The 21,964-nt window shown below is 46.5% G+C and overlaps 1 protein-coding gene across 2 annotated transcripts in view; it reads right to left on the reverse strand.

Annotated features, from left to right (window-relative positions):
- Positions 1 to 21,964, reverse strand: part of AK5 (adenylate kinase 5) — a 194,635-nt gene that overhangs the window by 30,952 nt on the left and 141,719 nt on the right. The gene's annotated exons all lie outside the window — the stretch shown is intronic.

Below are 21,964 nucleotides of genomic sequence, written 5' to 3' on the forward strand. Positions count from 1 at the left end.
CCTGCGGAGTAATCAACTCCTGAAAGAAAAGATTGACGATCTGGAGAATCGCTCCAGGAGGAGCAACTTGCGGTTCATCGGTTTGCCAGAGTCAATCCCTCCGAACCAGCTGGCAGATATATGCGAGGTGGAAATACCGCAAGCACTGGGATTAAGGGGCGCCTGTATAGTGGAAAGGGCACACCGTCTGGGACCACCACCACCAGCAGGGGCGCGATCCAATAATGCAAGGCCCAGAGCTACGATAGCGAAATATCTTAACTACGCTGCCAAAGAGGCCATATTGGCAAAATATAGGCGCAAAGAACAACCCTTGATCATCCGGGGCAACAAGATCCTGCTGTTCAGTGACTACTCCGCGGAGGTGGCGAAACGCAGGAGAGAGTTTTCCCAGGTCTGCTCCATGCTGGCTAGGAATAAAACCAAGTTTGCTTTGATATATCCAGCAACCCTGAGGGTTTTTCAGCAAGATGGTTCTGTCGATACCTTCCATTCCCCTGGGGAAGCAAAAGAGGCATTGGAGTGGGATTCCTTGGAATCAGATGCGACCCTGTCAGTTTCCCAAAGGTCCGTGGCCTCGGTCAGAGGAAGAGGGGCTAGATTGAATCCAGGACGATTGACGCCAAGAGCCAAGGGGTCGGAGCACCGGGAGGCAGACCCAGAGTGAACAGAGGCGACCTTCAGTATGGACTTCCATGGATGATGCCTCCTTGAAGGGACACGTGAGACAAAAATGGACTTATGTTCCATTATCGTTGAGTTTATAGCAACCTGTTGTGTTTAACTATATGGGCTGGAGAGTGTGATATGGTGGGCGAGAGTAAATGAGTCAGTTAGAGTTTTGTAGTGACAACTACTACACTATAAGATGTGCGAAAAAAGTGAAGTCAATACTATGGGTGTTTATGTTGTGGGGTGGGGCACGGGGGAACGGGGGGGGGGGAGGGCAGATTCACTAGTCCGGGGAAAATGAATGCGAGGATTTTTAGAGGTCACCAAGCAAAATATAATAGAGGTCTAATCAGAATGGTTTCTCCTGCTGAGATCATTAAATGGAGAATCAATTATGAGAGTAGCCACATGGAATGTTAAGGGACTTCGTTCCCCGGCAAAGCGGATGGCAGTATTACGCCATCTCAAGAAACTTAAAATAGACATTGCATTTCTGCAGGAGACCCATTTAGAAGAAGCAGATTTCGTAAGGATGCGTCGTTTGTGGGTGGGTCAGGTGGTGGGCTCGCCCTCAACTGGCAAACGGGCGGGAGTGATGATTTTGTTACATAAGCACCTGAGATATGATATTTCAGCAATGTCAACAGACAAGCAGGGGAGGTGGATGCGCCTGTGTTTGGATTCACCGGTGGGACAGATAGTAATGTATAACATTTATGCCCCGAATGACTCCCAGGCGGTCTTCTTTAGGACACTGGAAAGGGACATCCTGGCGGAAACATCGCAAATGCTATTGGTGGGGGGGGACTTTAATCGAGTCCATAGCGAGCAGGAGGATAGGAAGAGGACGGTCTCTGGGTCCGCTAGCAAACAGAGCAAAAACCGGACGTTACTCCCATTACTACAGAGTACAGGGCTTCATGACGCATGGCGCCACTACCATCCCGAAGACCGTGAATTTACCCACTACTCATGTTCCCAGGGGTCCTGGTCCAGGATTGACTACCTCTTGACATCGTCTAGGTTATTATCTAGGGTCCAGGCGGTGGTCATTTCTGATTTGGTGATCTCGGATCACGCCCCAGTACTGGTGGAGCTCATGGACACTGTTCCTAGAGGCCACGATTATATATGGAGAATGCCCCAACATTTGTCCAAGGATAAGGAGTGCATAGACAGACTGAAAGGCTGGTGGTGGGAATATGCACAGGATAACGCGGATCATATGATGGATCAGGGATTGTTCTGGGATGCGGCGAAGGCGGTGCTGAGAGGCAGAATAATGTCCTACACGATAGGGATTAAGCGGGATGAGAAGAAAAAATTTGATGAGGCTATGGGACAGGTACGGAGGGCATATACTGCATTCCAGGAAAATCCTACAGACGCAAATAAATTGCTCTGGGTAACAGCTAAACATAACTTTGACTATTGCCAGGAAAGACGTGAAAAATAGGTCGGAGATTACCAAAGGGCTAAGTTTTTTCGCTTGGGTAATAAAGCAGGACGGTTACTGGCCAACTTAACGCGTCCCTTTGCTAAGCAACCAGCGCTGCATCCCCTGAAGGATAAGCTAGGAAAACTACATACCCAACCAAAAGACGTAGTAGAGGTCCTGGGTGAATACTATCAGACGTTGTACACGAGTGACAGCTTTGACCCGTTGGCGGCAAGGGATCTCTTGGATCAGGTAGATCTCCCGCGGCTGTCTGCTGACGTGTTAGAAGCCTTAAATGGTGAAATACGGGAGGAAGAGGTTAGGGCGACCATTAAATCTCTGCCAAATCATAAAGCGCCGGGACCCGACGGGTTCCCTGCGGAATTTTATAAGTCAATGCACCAAGAATTGGTCCCGACGTTGACCAAGATGTTTAACGACATTTTGGGAGGGGGGAGTTTACCTGGCACGGGCAAAATGGCCTATATTAAAATTCTTCCGAAGCCAGGAAGAGACTTAACTCAACCGAGTGCTTATAGACCGATATCCTTAATCAACCAGGACATCAAAGTCCTATCCAAAATTTTGGCCAATAGGTTGGCCATTTGTGTACCTGATCTAATAGGCCCGCACCAGGTAGGATTTATGAAAGGCAGGTCTGCAGTAACCAATGTGCGTAAGGTCCTAGCCGCCCTAAGTACGAAGGGGGAGAGTAAAGAGGGGCCATGTCCAGCGTTGCTGGCAATTGATGCTGAGAAAGCGTTCGATAACGTTAGCTGGCAATGGCTGGACATGGTACTGGATAGGTTCAATATAAGGGGACTTTTTAGGAACTATTTGACAGCGCTGTATGACAATCCTCAGGCGAGCGTGAATATACCTGGCTTCTTATCCAAACCAATTACACTCAGCAAAGGAACGCGCCAGGGATGCCCCTTATCTCCGCTGCTCTTTAACTTGGCAATGGAGCCCCTGGCAAGATGGCTACTGAGATCAGACATCTTTGAAGGGATCAAAATAGGCGGTAGGGAGTTAAAAGTAAGTTGCTTTGCAGATGACATCATGCTATACCTGGGAGCTCCCGAGCGACAGCTGGGCGGGATACTAGAAGCGCTGGTTGCTTATGGGAAGGTGACGGGGTATAAGATCAATGTGGACAAGAGCCAGCTTCTGTTTTTGGGGCATAGACCGCATCGGGGGAGTGAGGTAGAAAAAGGGGTGGAGATACGAAAGGATTATCTGACTTATTTGGGTATTAAGATAGGACGCACCCCGAGCTCAATATATGCGCTGAATTATCCCCCTCTCTTCTCGAAAATAGAGAGGGAATTGGACAAATGGCAAGATCTGCCTCTGTCTCTATGCGGTAGAGCACATTTGATTAAAATGATGAGCTTTCCGAAGCTGCTTTATCCGCTCCAAACAATCCCACTATTGCTAAAACACGCAGACGTCACGAGGATGCAGAGAGCCTTTAACCGCTTCCTCTGGAAAGCTAAAAGACCACGCATTGCCTATGCGAAACTGACGATGTTGAAATATGAAGGGGGGTTGCAGCTTCCACACATACGCCATTATAACCTGGCGTCTTTGTTTAGGCATATACGAGATTGGGTGTGGGGAACAGGCCACTACTCTGCGTTATCATTTGAAAAGGAATTGGCTGGGGGGGAAGATTTAGAAGCCCTACTACATTCCAAGCTAAGAGATATTCCGGCTTCAATTAAAGGGGCGATTTTATTAAAGGACACCATAATGGCGTGGAAGGCAATCAGAAAGATCTACGGTCTCCCCTATTATGTGTCCCCTAGGCTACCGCTGTGGTCGTTGCCGGCATTTCCCCAAGGCAGGGAGAATAGCTTGTTCCAGGTATGGAGGAACAGAAACATTATGAGGCTTGGTGACCTACTACAGAGTGACGGTCTCCAGTGGCTGTCATGGGAGCAGGTGAAAGAAAAGTATGCCCTTCAGGACGCACATTATCTCCCCTATCAGCAAGTCAAAAGCTATTGCAAAGCGCAGGCGAACACATTGGGTGACTCTGACAGGCTGGCATGGTTTGCAGCTTTGCTAGGTAGGGATGGCTCTCCCATGTCCCTATCGGATCTCCACCAAAAGCTCCACAATATCCAGACGATAGGCCTAGTTAAAGGGGCATATAAGCCGTAGGAGAGGGAGCTGTCAGACCAAAACTTGGGAAAGAAAATGAGGGAGGGTCTCGAATTGGTACGGCGGGCAACATACAATGAACAGTGGAGAGAAACGCAACTAAGACTTATGCACAGGGCGACATATGCCTTTAATTTATCATATCGAGATGCACCCGCCCATTACTTACGAAAATGTCCTAAATGTGATCTCCCTAAGGCGGGACTGCTGCATGCTATCTGGGAGTGTCCAAAAATACAACCGCTGTGGCAGCAAGCAATAGCAACAATAGAAAGGGTCTGGGGGGAGAAAGTGGGATCGACACCCCAACAATGTGTCTTTCACTATGTACCAAAGAATCAGGAGGAAGACTTGGGGGCGGTGGTGAACAAGGGAGGGATACATCTTCTGTTGATGTCAGTGAAAAAGTCGCTATTGCGGCACTGGTTGGGGGCGGAAGTCCCGTCATGGGACGAAGTGGTAGGGGTGATGAAGAATGTCCTCTATTTGGAAAGGCTGGAGGTGGAGCAAGACAAAGAACAACGGGTGGGGAAATTCATCAAGAAATGGAAGGTTTTTGTAGAGGAGTTTTTGTCTGCTGGCGAGATAGGAGAGCTAATGACCCCATTCAGGTTGACTGAATGGTACCTCAAAGCGCAACTTGCAAACAGATTGGGAAAGCTGGAGATATAAGGTGTCTTGGGGGACCTACTGACTCATGACGTGAAGAGTATTGCGTGGAATGGTATTCAGCGACCGGACTAGTGTTTCTGGGTTGGGTGGGGTTGAGAGGGGGGAGGGGAGTTGAGAGGGGGAGGAGGATTGGGGGGGGAGGGGGGAGGGTGGAGTGACTTTATTGGTGGAAAAAATTGAAAAATGAGTGGGGAACTATGTAATGTTACCTGCCTGTAAAATCCGCAGATAATGTTTTATATCAGGTCTGTCAAGCAACTGATGTACGCATTGTATGGTTCCTTCCACTTCAATAAAGAGATGTTTTAAAAAAAAATTAAATAAAGCAACAGATCGTTTTGTGTACGCAGTTCCCATGCAGAAAGCAAACAATGCGCGGTATAAAGGCAGCGATGTTCTGCAGATCCAAATTAATCCAACAGAGGTAAACGATTGTGACAAGTCACAGGCCCGCGAGCGCTGTGTCAGGAACACTTGATGGAGAGCATCGGTTGTCTAAACTAGAAGTAACAGTCGGGTCACATGTGTCATCCTCGGCGTACGGCGGGGTAATTATTGAGCCGGTGGAAAATGATAGAGGAGTAAAAATGTGATTGTTTCGCACCCAGCACTTAATAGTGGCCTCCACCTTATGTTAAGTCTAGAATTAGGTGACTCATTTACCAGCGTACGGGCGGATAATTACTGCTACACAAACAGAGGCTTCTCTGTTCTTCAGTCTACAAACACGACACCTCACTGATGATCCAGCGCTGGGACTGGGTCATTGAGCACAGCGCACACAGTACATGTGACGCGAGAACTAGAGACCCTGATAGTGAGAACATTGTGTGATTCATTTACTTTAAAGAGCAACTGCCGGCAAGATCAATCTTACTACACCACGCACGCTGCCTGGTAGGGACGATCACGCTGATTAAAATAACACCTGTCTTGTCAAAATCAGTTTTGGCGTTTTCTAGAAATGAGGGCTTCAGTGCACTGAGAGGCGGGGCCCCTTGGTGACCTCAGCTTATCAGTGTTGGCCACGCCCCACAGTGCCCTGAAGTCCTGAAAGGCATAAAAAAAGATGAAGATTACTCTTATCGGTAATTGGATTTTCCATATAGCCTCCACAACGGCACTAAGCAGGAGGATACCCCGCCTCCCAGGGGCAGGAAACAACGTAGAGAACAAAGTTTAAAGGCCTCCTCCTCTTTACCTTCTCCAGTAAATACCTAAGAACTCAGGATGATGCTGAAGAAAATAAGATTTTTATTTTGGGAGAGAAAATATGTTTTTTAAAATCATTAGTACATAACATAATCGCGACAGTATCAGGGTGGGAAAAACCGTGGGAAAGCCGTTGTGGAGGCTATACGGAAAATCCAATTACCAGTAAGAGTAATTTTCATCTTTTCCATACGCCTCCCCAACGGCACTAAGCAGGAGGATTAACAAAGTAATCAGGCTAGGGAGGGACCACTGCAGACAGAACTTTTCGTCCGAAGGATAAGTCTCTGTTAGACTGTATGTCCAGCTTATAGTGATTAAAAAAGGTTGATGGACTAGACCAGGTTGCTGCCTGGCAAATTTGAGATAAGGATGCTGAGGAATATTCAGCCCAAGAAGTTGATACTGCTCTTGTGGAATGGGCCTTAAGTCCAGCTGGTGGAGAGAGACCTTTTTCTTTATATGCCATGCAGATAGTCATCTTAATCCAACGGGGCGATGGTAGCTTTTGAAGCTGCCTGTCCTTTGTTTTGACCCGCGTACTGGACTAGTCCGTCTTCCCCAGCTGTTTTGTAGAATCTAGATAGGACAGCACACATCTACGCACATCCAGATGATGAAACTTCCACTATTTAGATGAATTAGCCTGGGCGCAGAAAGTAGGCAACGAGATTTCCTGCTGACAGTGAACTTTCGAGAACACTTTTGGTAAGAAGGAAGGCTCATGTCTTAACACTATTCTGTCCTCTAAAATATTGAGATACGGAGGCCTACAGGACAAGGCCTGAATCTCTCCGATTCTCCTGGCCAAGGTGATTGCTATAAGAAAGGCCGTGTTTAGAGACAGGAGTCTGAGAGAGATTTCGTGAAGAGGCTCAAAGGGATGATCCGTAAGGACAGAAAGGACAAGGTTAAGATCCCAAGGAGGGATTGTAGATCTAAGAACCGGGTGCAGTCTACTTGCCCCTTTGATGAACCTCTTGATCAAATCCAACCCGGCCAACCTGACCTCCATAAAAGCACTAAGGGCGGCTATCTGGACCTTGATGGTGCTAACACAGAGTCCTTTGTCAAGACCTTTTTGCCAAAAGTCTAAAATTACCTTAGTATCAGGAGGCAAAGTAGGATCCCAGGAACCTATGGAAAATTTGAGAAAGGTCCTCCAAGTTCTGAGATAAATGTTGGACGTGACCAGTTTTATGCTGGAAAGAAGAGTGTTAATGACAGCATCTGAAAATACCTTTGACTTTAGGATGGACTGTTCAAAATCCAAGCAGTGAGTTTTAACTGCTTGACTGCTGGGTGCCAGGCTGGACCCTGATGTAGAAGGTCTGGGGAAGAATCCAGTATCTCCTTCTGGAAAGCGTCAGGAGCAGGGGGAATCATGCCCTCTTTGGCCAATATGGGGCAATCAGGATTACGTGAAAGTGTTCTTCTGCAATCTTTGTCAGGACTTTTGGTATTAACTGGATTGGTGGGAAGGCATATAGCAGACCCGGCGGCCAAGGACCTGAAAAGGCATCTACCCTTGTTTGGTTGTCCCTGAACGAGAGGGAATAAAAAAGATCTGTTTGCCTGTTTTTTTGATAAGCAAAGAGATCCACTGTTGGATGCAAATTTTTAAAAAGACTTCTCTCTTGAGGCTCCACTCTCCTGGAGATAACTTTTTCCGACTCAGGAAGTCCGCTAGAACATTCTCGTCTCCTCTTAGATGGACTGAGGTGATTGACTCTATATGTGCCTCGGCCCAGGAAAAGATCCAAGATGCAATCTGGCACAGGGTCCTGCTTCTCGTGCCTCCCTGTTTGTTTAGATAAACAACAGTGGTGCTGTTGTCTGAAAAGATCTTGACATTCTGGAATTGAACAACTGGTAAAAAGGCCCGGAGAGCCAAAAATACTGTTAGTAGTTATTTTGCGTTTGAGGACAAGGGGAGAAGGTCTGAGCACCACATTCCCTGTACTAGTTGTTCTTTGCAGTGGGCCCCCCAACCTGACCCGCTTGCGTCTGTAGTTATGACCACCTGATTTGTGGTCCGCCAAGGTACTCCCTGGTTCAGGTTTTTCCTTTTCAGCCACCAATGTAGGGAGCTTTTGACTGTCGGGAAGAGGGTCACAGATTTGTTCAAAGACAGTGGACTCTTGTCCCAATGTGTTAGGAGAAACTCATGCAGGGATCTCCTGTGGAATTGAGCCCACTTGACTGCTGGGATTGTTGAGGTCACGAGGCACAGAATCTTCATGATCTTCCGGAAGGACACTTTTTTGAGCTGTCGGAAAGCTGAAATCTTTGAAATTAGGTATTTTTTCTTTGAATCTGGAAGAGAGGAGATCATTTGATGGGAGTTCATTTGAATGCCCAAAAACACTTTTACTTTGGGGGCGTGAGATCCGAATTCTCCAAATTTAACTTCCAACCCAGTGATTGGAGGACACTCAGAACTGTTCTCAAATGTCCCTGCAGAAGTATCTGAGAGGAAGTCGTCCAGGTACGGGATAAAAATTATCTCCTTCTGATGCAGGAAACTGAATATCTCCGCGACTGGGAGCCAGGCCGAAGGGTAAAACCTGAAACTGTAGATGTACCAGTTGATTTTCCAGGAATACTGTGAATCGTAGAAATTTCTGATGTTTCTGGTAAATTGGTACATGGTAATAGGCGTCTGCTAGGTTGAGTGTTACCATGTAACAATCCTGTGTTAACAGATTTATCGTTGATTTTACCATTTCCATTTAGAATTTTTTGTATTGGATGAATCTGTTGAGATGTTTTAGGGTGATAATAGCTCTGAAGGAGCCATTTGTTTTTTTTATCAGGAATATTGGGGAGTAGAAGCGTGTGCCTATCTGTTCCTCTGGGACTAGAATAACTGCTTTTTTCTGCAACAAAAGGAGAATCTGGGATTCTAAGTGATGGTGATCTACTCTTAGCTTCTTGTTTATTATGAACCTCTCTAGAGGAGGAGTGGAAAATTCCAGTTTGTAACCTTGATTGATAATGCCCAGAATCCAAGGGGAGTTTGAGATTCCTTCCCATGCGGAGCGGAATTCTTTTAGTCTCCCCCCTACGGCATCCCTGGCGTCATAGATTTGACTGCTTAGAGGATTTGTCTTGGTTAAAGAGAAAACCCTTACCTCTACCTTTTGATGATGGCCATGAACCTGCGCCGTCTTTTTTCCTCTGATTTTGCCTCCTCTTTTCTGGTTGCGAAATGACTGTCGCAGCTGGAAGAACTTGGTCTCAGTAGGAAACCCCTTCTTCCTATTTGAAGCTTTTTCGAGAATATCATCCAGAACTGAACCAAAAAGTCTGTCTCCTTCATAGGGGATACCACACAGTCTTTTTTGGAAGCAGTATCTCCTGTCCAGGATCTCAACCAGACAGACCTCCTTGCCGTATTTGAAAGAGCTGCAGATCTAGCGGATAATTTAAACAGGTCCGCAGAGGCGTCGGCTAAAAAATTAGAAGCTTGTTTTAAAATAGGCAGGGAAGATAAAATGTCTTCTCTAGGGGTGCCTGAGACCAAATGTTCCTCCAGCTGCGACAACCATAAGGATAAAGACCTAGCAGTGTAGGTATCTGCAATGCCTGGCCTTAACATAGCCGTATTAGACTCCCAGGACCTTTTTAGCACAGATTTGCATTTCTTATCCATGGCGTCTTTTAAGAGCCCCACATCTTCGAATAGCAGTGATGCTTTTTTTTATTTTATTCTAGCTATAGGTGCATCTACTTTGGGAGTTTTGTCCAAGTGGGCTGAGTCATCCTCGTTAAAGGGATACTTTCTTTTAAATACTTTAGATGTACCCGCCCTTTTTTCAAGATCTTTCCATAAATCCAAAATAAGTTTCTTAATGTTGTCAAAGACTCTTTTTTTCCTATCACCCAGAACTTTAAAAATCTGATCCTGAACGGACAGGATCCCTTTTGATTCTTCAATATTTAAGGTGGATCTGATTGCCTTTAGCAGAGAGTCCGTCTCTTCTAATGAACACAGGGGTCTGCCTGCTTCATCCTCAGAGGAAAAGGCTGACTCTGAAGAATCTATGTCTTCTGTTACCTCCTGGTCCCAATCCATTTGGGGAACTGGAATAGCTCTAGAAGTGGAAAGTTTCTGGGGTAGGGAGGCTATTTTAGCCTCAACAGCCGAGCTGACTTCTTCTCTGATGATGGTTCTCAGATTGTCCACCAAGGAAGGGGCCTCTTCAGACATGATCTTGTCTGTGCATTTCTAGCAGATAGGTCTTTTACTGTGTGTGACCTGCCAACAGTTTTTTTACAAATTTTTCTGCGCGGTTTCCCAACTCCTTCCAGTCTCTCTGCTCTGCAAGTATACAAAAGGACAACTCCTAACTAAGGAGTAGGAGATGAGTGGGGAACCTTCACCAGTGAATCCTATAAGGGCACAAGTGAAAAACATAGAAATTCTCTCCCAAGAGGAGGCTTACCGGGCTGAGAGCCTTAGGGGTGTCGGACGGCTTTTCCACAGGGAGCGACATCGTTGGTGTCTAATGCCGAACGCCAGGTTGCTCTGAACGGCTTCCGGATCTCCGTGTATTTATTTTAAATCATTTCCGGGTCACATGGTACGGCTTAGGGAGTCTCGCGGTATCCTCCGTAACCATGTGACCGCAATCTCGCGAGAACTCGGGCCCAAGCATCTCGCGGCGTCCGTCCCATCTGTAGGCTCCAGAATAAGCCGTTGCTGCCCGGGGCTGTCCTGAATAGAGGACTTACGCTGAAGCAAGCGGCGGGAACCACATCTCGTCCCTGGACTCCACTGCTCTGCCTCAGCCCTCCTGAATACCAGGGAATACTTATCCCAGGCTGGGCGAAAGGATAGCGGGAGCACCCACTAGTTCTCTACTCCATCCCGAGGGACAGGAAACAACTGGAGAAGGTAAAGGGGAGAAGGCTTTTAAACTTTGTTCTCTACGTTGTTTCCTGTCCCTGGGAGGCGGGGTATCCTCCTGCTTAGTGCCGTTGGGGAGGCGTACGGAAAATAAAAGTCTTATTTCTCAGGAACGCAGCCGCTGATTTTCACAAGGTAGGTATCATTTTAATCAGTAAGAAAAACCCTGCCAGAGAGTGCATAGAATAACGGGGTTGATCCTGCTGATTGATGCTCTTTAAAGCATACATGTGGTTATATTATGGTTACATCAATATATTGAACTTTGTAATAATTTTTTGGGTAAAAGTGGCATGTTTCTCACCTTTTATGAATGTGTAGTCTCCTTTTCTCCTGCTTTACCAGCAGATTTGTCCCTATCACACTGGCTGACCTGCTGCATGTGCACTTGGCAGCTGAAGGCATCTGTGTTGGCCCATGTCCATATGCGCCCACTTTGCTGAGAAAAAAATTATGGTTTAATATATGCAAATAAGGCTCTAGGAGAAACGGGGGCGTTACCATTACACCTAGAGGCTCTGCTCTCTCTGCAACTGCATATATTAAAACATCATTTTTCTCAGCACTGTGGACACATATGGACATGGGACCAACGCAGATGTCTTCAGCTGCCAAATGCACATGTAACAGGTCAGCCAGTGTCATAGGGACAAAACTGCTGACAGATGCCCTTTAAACAGGGACTGATTGACTTTATCATTGATATCCAGGACCCTTAGCAAGAAAGACATTGACAGGCAAATGTCTCCCGAACAGCGGGTGAGACATCTACCATCCTTTCCTTCCTTGGAGGTTGGATGGGAATAAAATATCAGGGTCTTCATTAGGATGCAGGAAGGAAACATTCTGCAAAAAGTAATATCTAATCTCAGCTAAACTTGGATCCGTTGCAAAACAAAAAACAGCTTGAAAGCAAACCAAAAGGAAGCGGAGAACATGCTGTACGAGGAGCGTTCCTCCCAGGAGGTAAATTAATATTCACAAATCTATATTGATGTTTTCATAATAAAAAAAGGAAAAAAAGAAAATTCCAATTATAAAATGCAGCCACTGGAAAGAACCATCGATTAATACGATTTGCTGCCCAGATCGTTGGCACTGGTGGTAAATTACTTCTCACTTCCTTCGTCTCTCAGAATCTATAAGCAATATCCGATATAATGAGTCCTTCCATATGTCTGACAAAATGGGACTTCAGCTGTGGATTTGCACATGGGGTCTTCATGACTTGGCAGGGGCCCATATAGATTCCGTGGTCACCTACAGTGCAGTACTCAGGTGGTGGACATGCACCTAAAGAGGAGATTGGTTATTTCACATACTTACCACCCTTGTTCTGGGCAAATTTGGGGCACGTAAGCCCACCTTCCCAAACCCACCAGGATCGGCCATAAATGGGTGGGTCTTAATTAAGCCACACCCATTTTGGCCTGGGACAGCCCGAATCTGGCGGAGCTGCCTCTGCAAATTCAGGACTGTTCCCAACTATGATTTCACCTCAGCCGCAAACTCAATTGTGACCCTCATGAAGCAGGCCCTGAAAACCATGTTTTAGTATCTCACTTTCAGGCTGAGATATGATCAGGGGCGAAACCTGAGGCTGCACTACTGAGAGATTCTCAGTAGCGATGCAATGGACGGTACTGTTACTTTTACTACTTGGGACTTAAGCAGGAGAACCTTCTCCAGAGGAATTGCATCGGAAATTGGCCTAGAGAGTCATGAGGGGGATAAACAATATGCCAGAACCAGACACCATAATGGACGGGGGGCAATTTGGATCTTTGCCATGGGACCCCCTTTCTTCTGTGTATCAGCATGCACACCTGCTCTCTGTTCTCAGACCTCGTATAGAAGTGAATGGAGTCTGCTGGGAGTTGTAGTTAGTTTCATAACAGCTGGTGTGCCGGAGGTTGCTGACCTCTTACCTAGGCGAGAAAATGAAATACTGCTGCACTCTGCCCAATTGGCCCGTACACTTACATGGCAGCCATGACTGTTTTGTAATAACGGCTGCAGTTGCCTACATGACAGTGTTGCTAGCTCCACTGCTCTATCCTCCACAAATCAATGGTGTCTTTATATCATCCTTCACTGCTCTAATATAATAGTTCACCGCAGAGAAACAGCTCGGATTCCCTTCCCGACAACTCAGGCTGAGCAAGCAGCGGCGTCTACGTGTTTCCTGCATTACAGCCCCTCAGAAGTAAGATAATACACATATCATTATTATTATTATTGCTTCTGTGCACAGTGATGACCTGGACATGTGTAACAAGAGCATCAGGGAATAGTGAGTGCAGCTCTGGAGTATAATAAAGGATGTACAAACATAGCAGACCTAAACTACAGTATGATAACACACGTCACAGTTACAAAAGCTATAGAAGGCCACTGAAAAAGTCAAATTAACCTTTTCTTGCCACTGCAACAGTGAGTGCAGCTCTGGAGTATAATTCAGGATGTTAATCAGGATGAGTACAGGATAAGTAATGTATGTACACAGTGACTGCACCAGCAGAATAGTGAGTGCAGCTCTGGAGTATAATACAGGATGTAACTCTGCATCAGTACAGGATAAGTAATGTATGTACACAGTGACTTCACCAGCAGAATAGTGAGTGCAGCTCTGGAGTATAATTCAGGATGTTAATCAGAATCAGTACAGGATAAGTAATGCATGTACACAGTGACTGCACCAGCAGAATAGTGAGTGCAGCTCTGGGGTATAATACAGGATGTAACTCAGGATCAGTACAGGATAAGTAATGTAATGTATGTACGCAGTGACTGTACCAGCAGAATAGTGAGTGCAGCTCTGGAGTATAATACAGGATGTAACTCAGGATCAGTACAGGATATGTAATGTATGTACACAGTGACTCCACCAGCAGAATAGTGAGTGCAGCTCTGGAGTATAATACAGGATGTAACTCAGGATCAGTACAGGATAAGTAATGTAATGTATGTACACAGTGACTGCACCAGCAGAATAGTGAGTGCAGCTCTGGAGTATAATACAGGATGTAACTCAGGATCAGTACAGGATAAGTAATGTATGTACACAGTGACTGCTCCAGCAGAATAGTGAGTGCAGCTCTGGAGTATAATACAGGATGTAACTCAGGATCAGTACAGGATAAGTAATGTAATGTATGTACACAGTGACTGCACCAGCAGAATAGTGAGTGCAGCTCTGGAGTATAATACAGGATGTAACTCAGGATCAGTACAGGATAAGTAATGTAATGTATGTACACCGTGACTGCACCAGCAGAATAGTGAGTGCAGCTCTGGAGTATAACACAGGATGTAACTCAGGATCAGTACAGGATAAGTAATGTATGTACACAGTGACTGCACCAGCAGAATAGTGAGTGCAGCTCTGGAGTATAACACAGGATGTAACTCAGGATCAGTACAGGATAAGTAATGTATGTACACAATGAATATCCTCTTTGAATTTAATTTTAACATTATTTTATAATCAGTCAGAATATGATTTTTGAGATTTCAAGTATTTGTACTGAAACCAATAAAAATAAAGCAAATATAAGGGCACGCTTGATTTTTAATTCCATAGTAGATCTGTACACATAATGCAGCTCACATCCAGTCCCTTATACCCAGCTACTATGAATGTGTCCTTCTGACGGTGCCTCATGAAACGTCCTTTACGGAGATATTTACCTTGTATTGGATTCTTCAATGTGTAATTCAAGAAGTCATGGAGTGAAGCTGAGCGGCCATTATCAGCTCACAGCGAGGGGGGCGATGTTACAAGATGCACTGTCTGAAAGGGGAAATTGCCTTAAAAGCTCAACTTCTGTAATAGTCAATTCAAAGTTTAGATCTGTAATAATCTTACATACTGATCGTGTACTGATCTCGGGTCACATCATGCTTCACACTGTTCTCTAGTAACCTCCGGAGCTGCATTTAAAATTCTGCTAACACCTGGAATCAGCCACCGGTATGCTAAAAAGCAAAATCCCAACAGTTCATATAAACTACCGTTAACACGTGCGATGGTGTGAGCGCTGTCAATGAACGGACTGTATCATAAATTACTATAATGTAGTCAGTTTGGTCAGGGGGAGATCTGGCCGACACACGGACCGTATTTCCCAGGCTGATAATGGTCATGTTCATGAGCCCTAAGGGCGATTTTCTGTGATGGCATATCGCTATGATATGTAAAAATGTATAATTGTATACTGGTAAGTGGCTCAACCAAAATCACAGCAAATGACCAGGTGCACACCCCGCGGTACCGAAAAAGAAGGAGTGAGTATTGGATAGACAGTGGCGGGCACTCTATATCTGACAGCTAAAGGACAGTAACGTAATATCGCTATGATATGCCATCACTTTATGATTGGTGGGAGTCCAACCTCTGGGCCCCCAACCAATCCCAAGAATTAAGGGGCCACAGTGCTGAATCAGCGCAGCGTTCCGTTTCGAGTTTTGCCTGCATAGCTAAATTTCTGACTTCGCGGCTGAGCAGCTGCCCCCATTCCTGCCACATTTTTAGCCTCTGGATGTAAGAAAGAGTATTCTCATTAACTGATAGGAAGCAAAAGTCATGCAAATAGCAAAAACTATTAAAATATAAAGTATCTAAACATAGAAAACATTTTTGTTAACCTTTAGTCACCTACAAAGGGTTATACAGAGATGATGGCCCGTGACGGGTTTACTAGTTGTGCCGTAAAGGTCATGAGGCTCCGCTCCCCTGCGCTGATTCTGTATCTGATCTATGGAATGATATACCGGTGAATATAATCCCTTAAGCTTATTTTCCTCTCCGCCATCTGCCTGCACTTCTACTACATGAAATAGAGGCTATCAATCGTGGTCTTCGGAGCACATCGAAGAAAATAAAAGATACAAAACCACAAAAAAATGTTTGCTGTCGCTTTCCCGGATTTGAGCAAAATGATGTGAAAGAGAAACTTAAAGGGGTTTTCACCTTAAGGCTAGGTCTACACGACGACATGTGTCACGCTACAAGAAGTCGCACGACAGATAGGGCTCAACTACACTGCAACATTTGTCGCGCAACATTTAACGCAACAATTTTTATAATGATATTCAATGGATTTTTTGCGACTGTCACGTCGCAGTATGTCGCATTGCGACACCATAGACTATCATTATAAAAAAAATGCGCGCCACATGTGTCGTGCAGATCTAGCCTAATACACTTACCATCACCTGGCACTCCTTCTAAAATTCCAGCCTCTGCCGACTTCACCTCTGTTACCAGGTTTCCAGTCTGGGCTATAGACGGACAACGTTAATTCTGCAGCCCAGGATGGGGGAAGTGCTGTGGACGGGGCCAGCACTGTACAAACTCCTGATCCCACCTCATCAGCGCATGCGCCAGGAAGAGCAATATTTCTGGCCCCATCCGCAGCGGAAGTGACGTTCCGTCAATGGCCCCGGCTGGAAACCTGGCAAAGTGATTTAGACGGAAGCTGGATTTTCAGAAGAAGAGCGTCACGTGACCCGGTTCACGAGCGGCTGATCCATGCAGTAAGTATATTACAAACTTTTACATACAGGAGAGTTATGTGTAATTAGGGTGGGTCCCAAAAACCCCTTTAAGAAAAGAGGAGAAAAAATAAAATTATAAATGGAACAAAAATACATAAAAGGGGTTCACCAGGACTACAAAACTGATGACCTGTCCTCCAACCACCTAAGGCTACTTTCAAAGCGGTTTTCTTCTGGCCGATTTGTAGAGTTAATGGGGTCGGACGGCAACGTCGTAGCTTCCGGCAATGCTGGAATACAGAAAGTTCCAGCAGGCTATTCCCTGCCGAAACTGCCTGCCGGATGTACAAGCACTAGTGTGAAACTAGCCAAACAGGCCATGACACTCCAGCGAGCGCCATATTCCTTATAATTTACATAAGACTTAGCTGCTCTGCCCAGCAATACCAGGCACGGCCACTGACAAAAGCATGGCACTATGCCTCGTAAACTATGTAGGGGACAGTGTGCCCGAAGAATTGCCATGGCCTATTCAGCTTATCGGCGGGGGTGCCAAGAATTGGACCCCACGATCTGAGAAACTCCATAAAAATCGTGAGGACCCTATCAAACAGTGACAAATGTCTCAGTAAGGCTGCGTGCAGCGCTAATTGTCCGGCCGCCCCTCGGCATATTTGCTTTGCTGCGGTCGGATATCCACCGGTCCCCATTATAGTGAATTGGGCCGGACTGACTGCAGGCAGCGCACGGCTGTACACGGTCGTTACGGATTCGGCAGGCTGCTCCCCTGCAGAAACGAGTAACGTTAATGTGAAACAGGCCTAAGCAAGGGAAGAGCAAGTTAGGCCCCAAATAATGTATTGTTCATTTGCAGGACTGCCACTGGCCTCAGCGGTGTACGATGGGAGAGGCTAGTGATTGGCTGCAGAGGTGTACGGACTGCTGCAGCCAAACAATAGGTCACTAGCTGCAGCCTGAGAAAGGGAAGGCAAGTTTTAAAGGGCATCTGTCAGCAGTTTTGTACCTATGACACTGGCTGACCTGTTACATGTGCTCTTGGCAGCTGAGGGCATCTGTGTTGGTCCCATGTTAATATCTTTCACTTCCCAGATATCACCATACAGTGCTCAGATAAATAGTGCCCGCACTGCCCAGATATCACCACACAGAGTTCTGAGATAAATAGTGCCATACATTGCCCAGATATCACAACATATTGCTCAGATAAATAGTGCCCGCTCTGTTGAGAAAAATTAAATTTTAATATATGCAAAGGAGCCTCTAGGAGCAACAGGGGCGTTACCATTGCACCTAGAGGCTTTGCTCTCTTTGCAACTGCTGCACCCTCTGCACTTTGATTTACAGGGCCATACAGACGTGATCGTGTTTACACTGTCTGGCCCTGTCAATAAAGAGGAGTGAGCGCGGCAGTCACAGAGAGAGCAGAGCCTCTTGGTGCAATGGTAACACCCCTGTTGCTCCTAGAGGCTCCTTTGCATATATTAAAATTTCATTTTTCTCAGCAGTGCGGGCACATATGAACATGGCACCAACACAGATGTCTTCAGCTGCCAAGCGCACATGTAACAGATCAGCCGGTGTCATAGGTACAAACCTGCTGACAGATGTAGTTTAAGGCCACGTCCACATGCAGCAGAAATGGTAAGTGAGTTTTTGATAAATACCATCCGGTACAGCAGAACATTTTTGAGCGTAAAAAAATTGCCTTGACAATGCAGATTGGGGTCATATCAAAGGTAAAAATTGAGTCCTCCTTCAGGTGTAACTTCACTTCACCCATAGAAAGAAGGAATGGGGCCAACCTTAGCTGGGCTCACCCCCAACTGCATCCATAGGGGTGACCTCTGTAAGATCACCCAGCACTCCATCACATACCCCTGGGTACACGCACCCATAGGTCTTATCCATGCCTACAGAGGCAGCGGTGTAACTATAATTCAAAGGTAATAGTATAAGAAAATGAAAACCTCAGCATAATAAGTAGCAGTAATTGAAGGTAGGTATAATAGCACCAAGCATCAGAAAACCCACTTTATAGCAAAATGCCAATGTGCACAATATGTACAATGTTCTTGCACTTGACCCCCTCAGCCCCATATCAAGTGCTATGGCTGCCATAGCTATAGTTCTACCCATGTAGAGAGAGTCTCATCGTTATTGTAATTCAGTATAAAGATAGAACAGCGTTATCACGCACGCCGTATATTCCCCCTGGAATAGCAGACACTCTGTGTGACCTGAATCACACGGGAATATTTTTTGATATTATTCATCTCCAGCATAGCACAACGCTGGAAAAAAAGGAAATGTACAAGTGTAAAATAAAGTCATGAATCTCATTAGGCCTATTATCATGAAGTAGTAATGAAATGATATATGTTTTAATAAGCTATTTTCCATTTTTTCGCTGCAGGGGAGAAGATGAGACTAATGTATACGAAACTAGTGCACAGAAATGTAGAGCAATGACCCATGACACACTTAAAATAGGTGCCCTATGCCTGCCAAACAGGTGTCATGTTGTACCCTGCAGTAGAGGGCACAGATTGATGGCAGGTGGTTCCCAGAAGATGAGTATTGGAGAGAGCAGGGAGTGGGCAGCACATGTTCGGGACGGTGTGTTCAGCACAGGACGGTGTGTCCAGCACAGGACGGTGTGTCCAGCACAGGACGGTGTGTCCAGCACAGGACGGTGTGCCCAGCACAGGACGGTGTGCCCAGCACAGGACGGTGTGTTCAGCACAGGACGGTGTGTCCAGCACAGGAAGGTGTGCCCAGCACAGGACGGTGTGCCCAGCACAGGACGGTGTGCCCAGAACAGGACGGTGTGTTCAGCACAGGACGGTGTGTCCAGCACAGGACGGTGTGTCCAGCACAGGAAGGTGTGCCCAGCACAGGACGGTGTGCCCAGCTCAGGACGGTGTGTCCAGCACAGGACGGTGTGTCCAGCACAGGACGGTGTGTCCAGCACAGGACGGTGTGTCCAGCACAGGACGGTGTGTCCAGCACAGGACGGTGTGCCCAGCACAGGACGGTGTGTTCAGCACAGGACGGTGTGTCCAGCACAGGACGGTGTGTCCAGCACAGGACGGTGTGCCCAGCACAGGACGGTGTGTCCAGCACAGGACGGTGTGTCCAGCACAGGAAGGTGTGCCCAGCACAGGACGGTGTGCCCAGCACAGGACGGTGTGCCCAGCACAGGAAGGTGTGCCCAGCACAGGACGGTGTGCCCAGCACAGGACGGTGTGCCCAGCACAGGACGGTGTGCCCAGCACAGGACGGTGTGCCCAGCACAGGACGGTGTGTCCAGCACAGGACGGTGTGTCCAGCACAGGACGGTGTGTCCAGCACAGGACGGTGTGTCCAGCACAGGACGGTGTGTCCAGCACAGGACGGTGTGCCCAGCACGGGGACGGTGTGCACAGCACAGGACGGTGTGCCCAGCACAGGACGGTGTGCCCAGCACAGGACGGTGTGCCCAGCACAGGACGGTGTGCCCAGCACAGGACTGTGTGTCCAGCACAGGACGGTGTGTCCAGCACAGGACGGTGTGTCCAGCACAGGACGGTGTGTCCAGCACAGGGCGGTGTGTCCAGCACAGGACGGTGTGTCCAGCGGAGCAGGCATGGTGAACAGATACAGAGGAGAACAGGGTGGTGGCACAGGGCCATGGTGTCAGAGAAGCACCAGATTACTGGTCAAAGAGTCTGGAAGTTACAGTGGTCCCTCGATTGATGGTTCAGAGATTGTTATCAAATTGTTTGGTTCCAGCACCCCGGCTGCATTCATAGGGACTGTGTTACAACCCTGTGTTCTCAACATTCAAGTAAGAAACTGGCATCAATGGAAAAAGAGAGTAGTGTTCTTGCTCCGCAACATTTAGTCCTTCTATAGCAAGTGATGTAATTTTTCTTACAGGGGTAGATGGATTAGGTTATGGAGAACAGGGCAATGTATGGCTCAAAGTGGTACAGCGTTCTGTCAGGTACCATCTGGGCAGTGTATGGAACTATTTATCTGAGCACTGTGTGGTGATATCTGGGCATTGTATAGCACTATTCATTTCAGCACTGTATGGTGATATCTCGGCAGTGCATGGCACTATTTATCTGAGCATCGTGTGTTGATATCTGGGCCGTGTATGGAACTATTTATCTGAGCACTGTGTTGTGATATCAGGGCAGTATCTGGCATCTTTAATATGAGCACTGTATGGTGATATCTAGGAAGTGAATGGCAACTTTTATCTGAGCACTATGTTATGATATATGGGCAGTGTATGGCACTATTCATTTCAGCACTGTGTAGTGATATCTGGGCAGTGTATAGCATTATCCATCTTAGCACTGTGTGATTATATCTGGGCAGTGTATGCCACTATTTATCTGAGCACTGTGTAATGATATCTGGGCAGTGTATGGCACTATTTATCTGAGCACTGTGTGGTGATATATGGGCAGTGTATGGCACTATTTATCTGAGCACTGTGTGGTGATATATGGGCAGTGTATGGCACTATTTATCTGAACACTGTGTTGATATCTGGGCAGTGTATAGCATTATCCATCTTAGCACTGTGTGATTATATCTGGGCAGTGAATGGCACTATTTATCTAAGCACTATGTATTGATATCTGGCAGTGTATGGCACTATTTAGCTGAGCACTGTGTGGTGATATCTGGGACGTGTATGATTAATCATCGGGCCAGTGAAGGTATTTGGCCATTTTACTGCACTGTTCCATTGCACTGCTTCACAAGGTAGTTTTATGTGGGCACTTTATGGCAGTATTATTGAGATACTGTATGACCATATTACTTGTGTACTATATTGCACTATCATGTTGGCATTCTTTAAAACAAATGGTTGCAGACCTGTTCAATTTTCACCTGGAACACTGACAATGGGGATGTACTCTGTATATCATGGGTTCAGGGACACTTTGATAACACTGCAGTAAGAATGCACAGTTGTCAGTCTGGGAGCTTTCTCCCTCTACACACACCGCTCAGCATCCACAATAATGCATACACCAAAATGGTTTATAGAGGCCAGAGGTGCACCAAGCCTTCCTGCTGCCTGAGGCGAAAACTGAAACAGCGCCGCCCCCCTCCCCAATGCCAATTTCTTAACCTAACCCCTACCCTTCAGCACATGGCCCTACGGTAGCCCCCACTCTTGCCTGTACCTGGTGCTGCCTGAGGCACCGCTGATAGAGGCACCTTGTGGCAGTACGTAACCTGAAGAAGGAGCAGTTTGACCAGTAGAACTCCACCTTGACGGAGTCTCCAGCCAGCATAATTTACAATATGTGTATTTCATACTGGAACAAGGGACACAGGTTTGAGAAGAAGATTCCACAACTGGA

This window comes from Bufo gargarizans, chromosome 7, assembly GCF_014858855.1.
Source record: "Bufo gargarizans isolate SCDJY-AF-19 chromosome 7, ASM1485885v1, whole genome shotgun sequence".
Classification (NCBI taxonomy): Eukaryota; Metazoa; Chordata; class Amphibia; order Anura; family Bufonidae; genus Bufo; species Bufo gargarizans.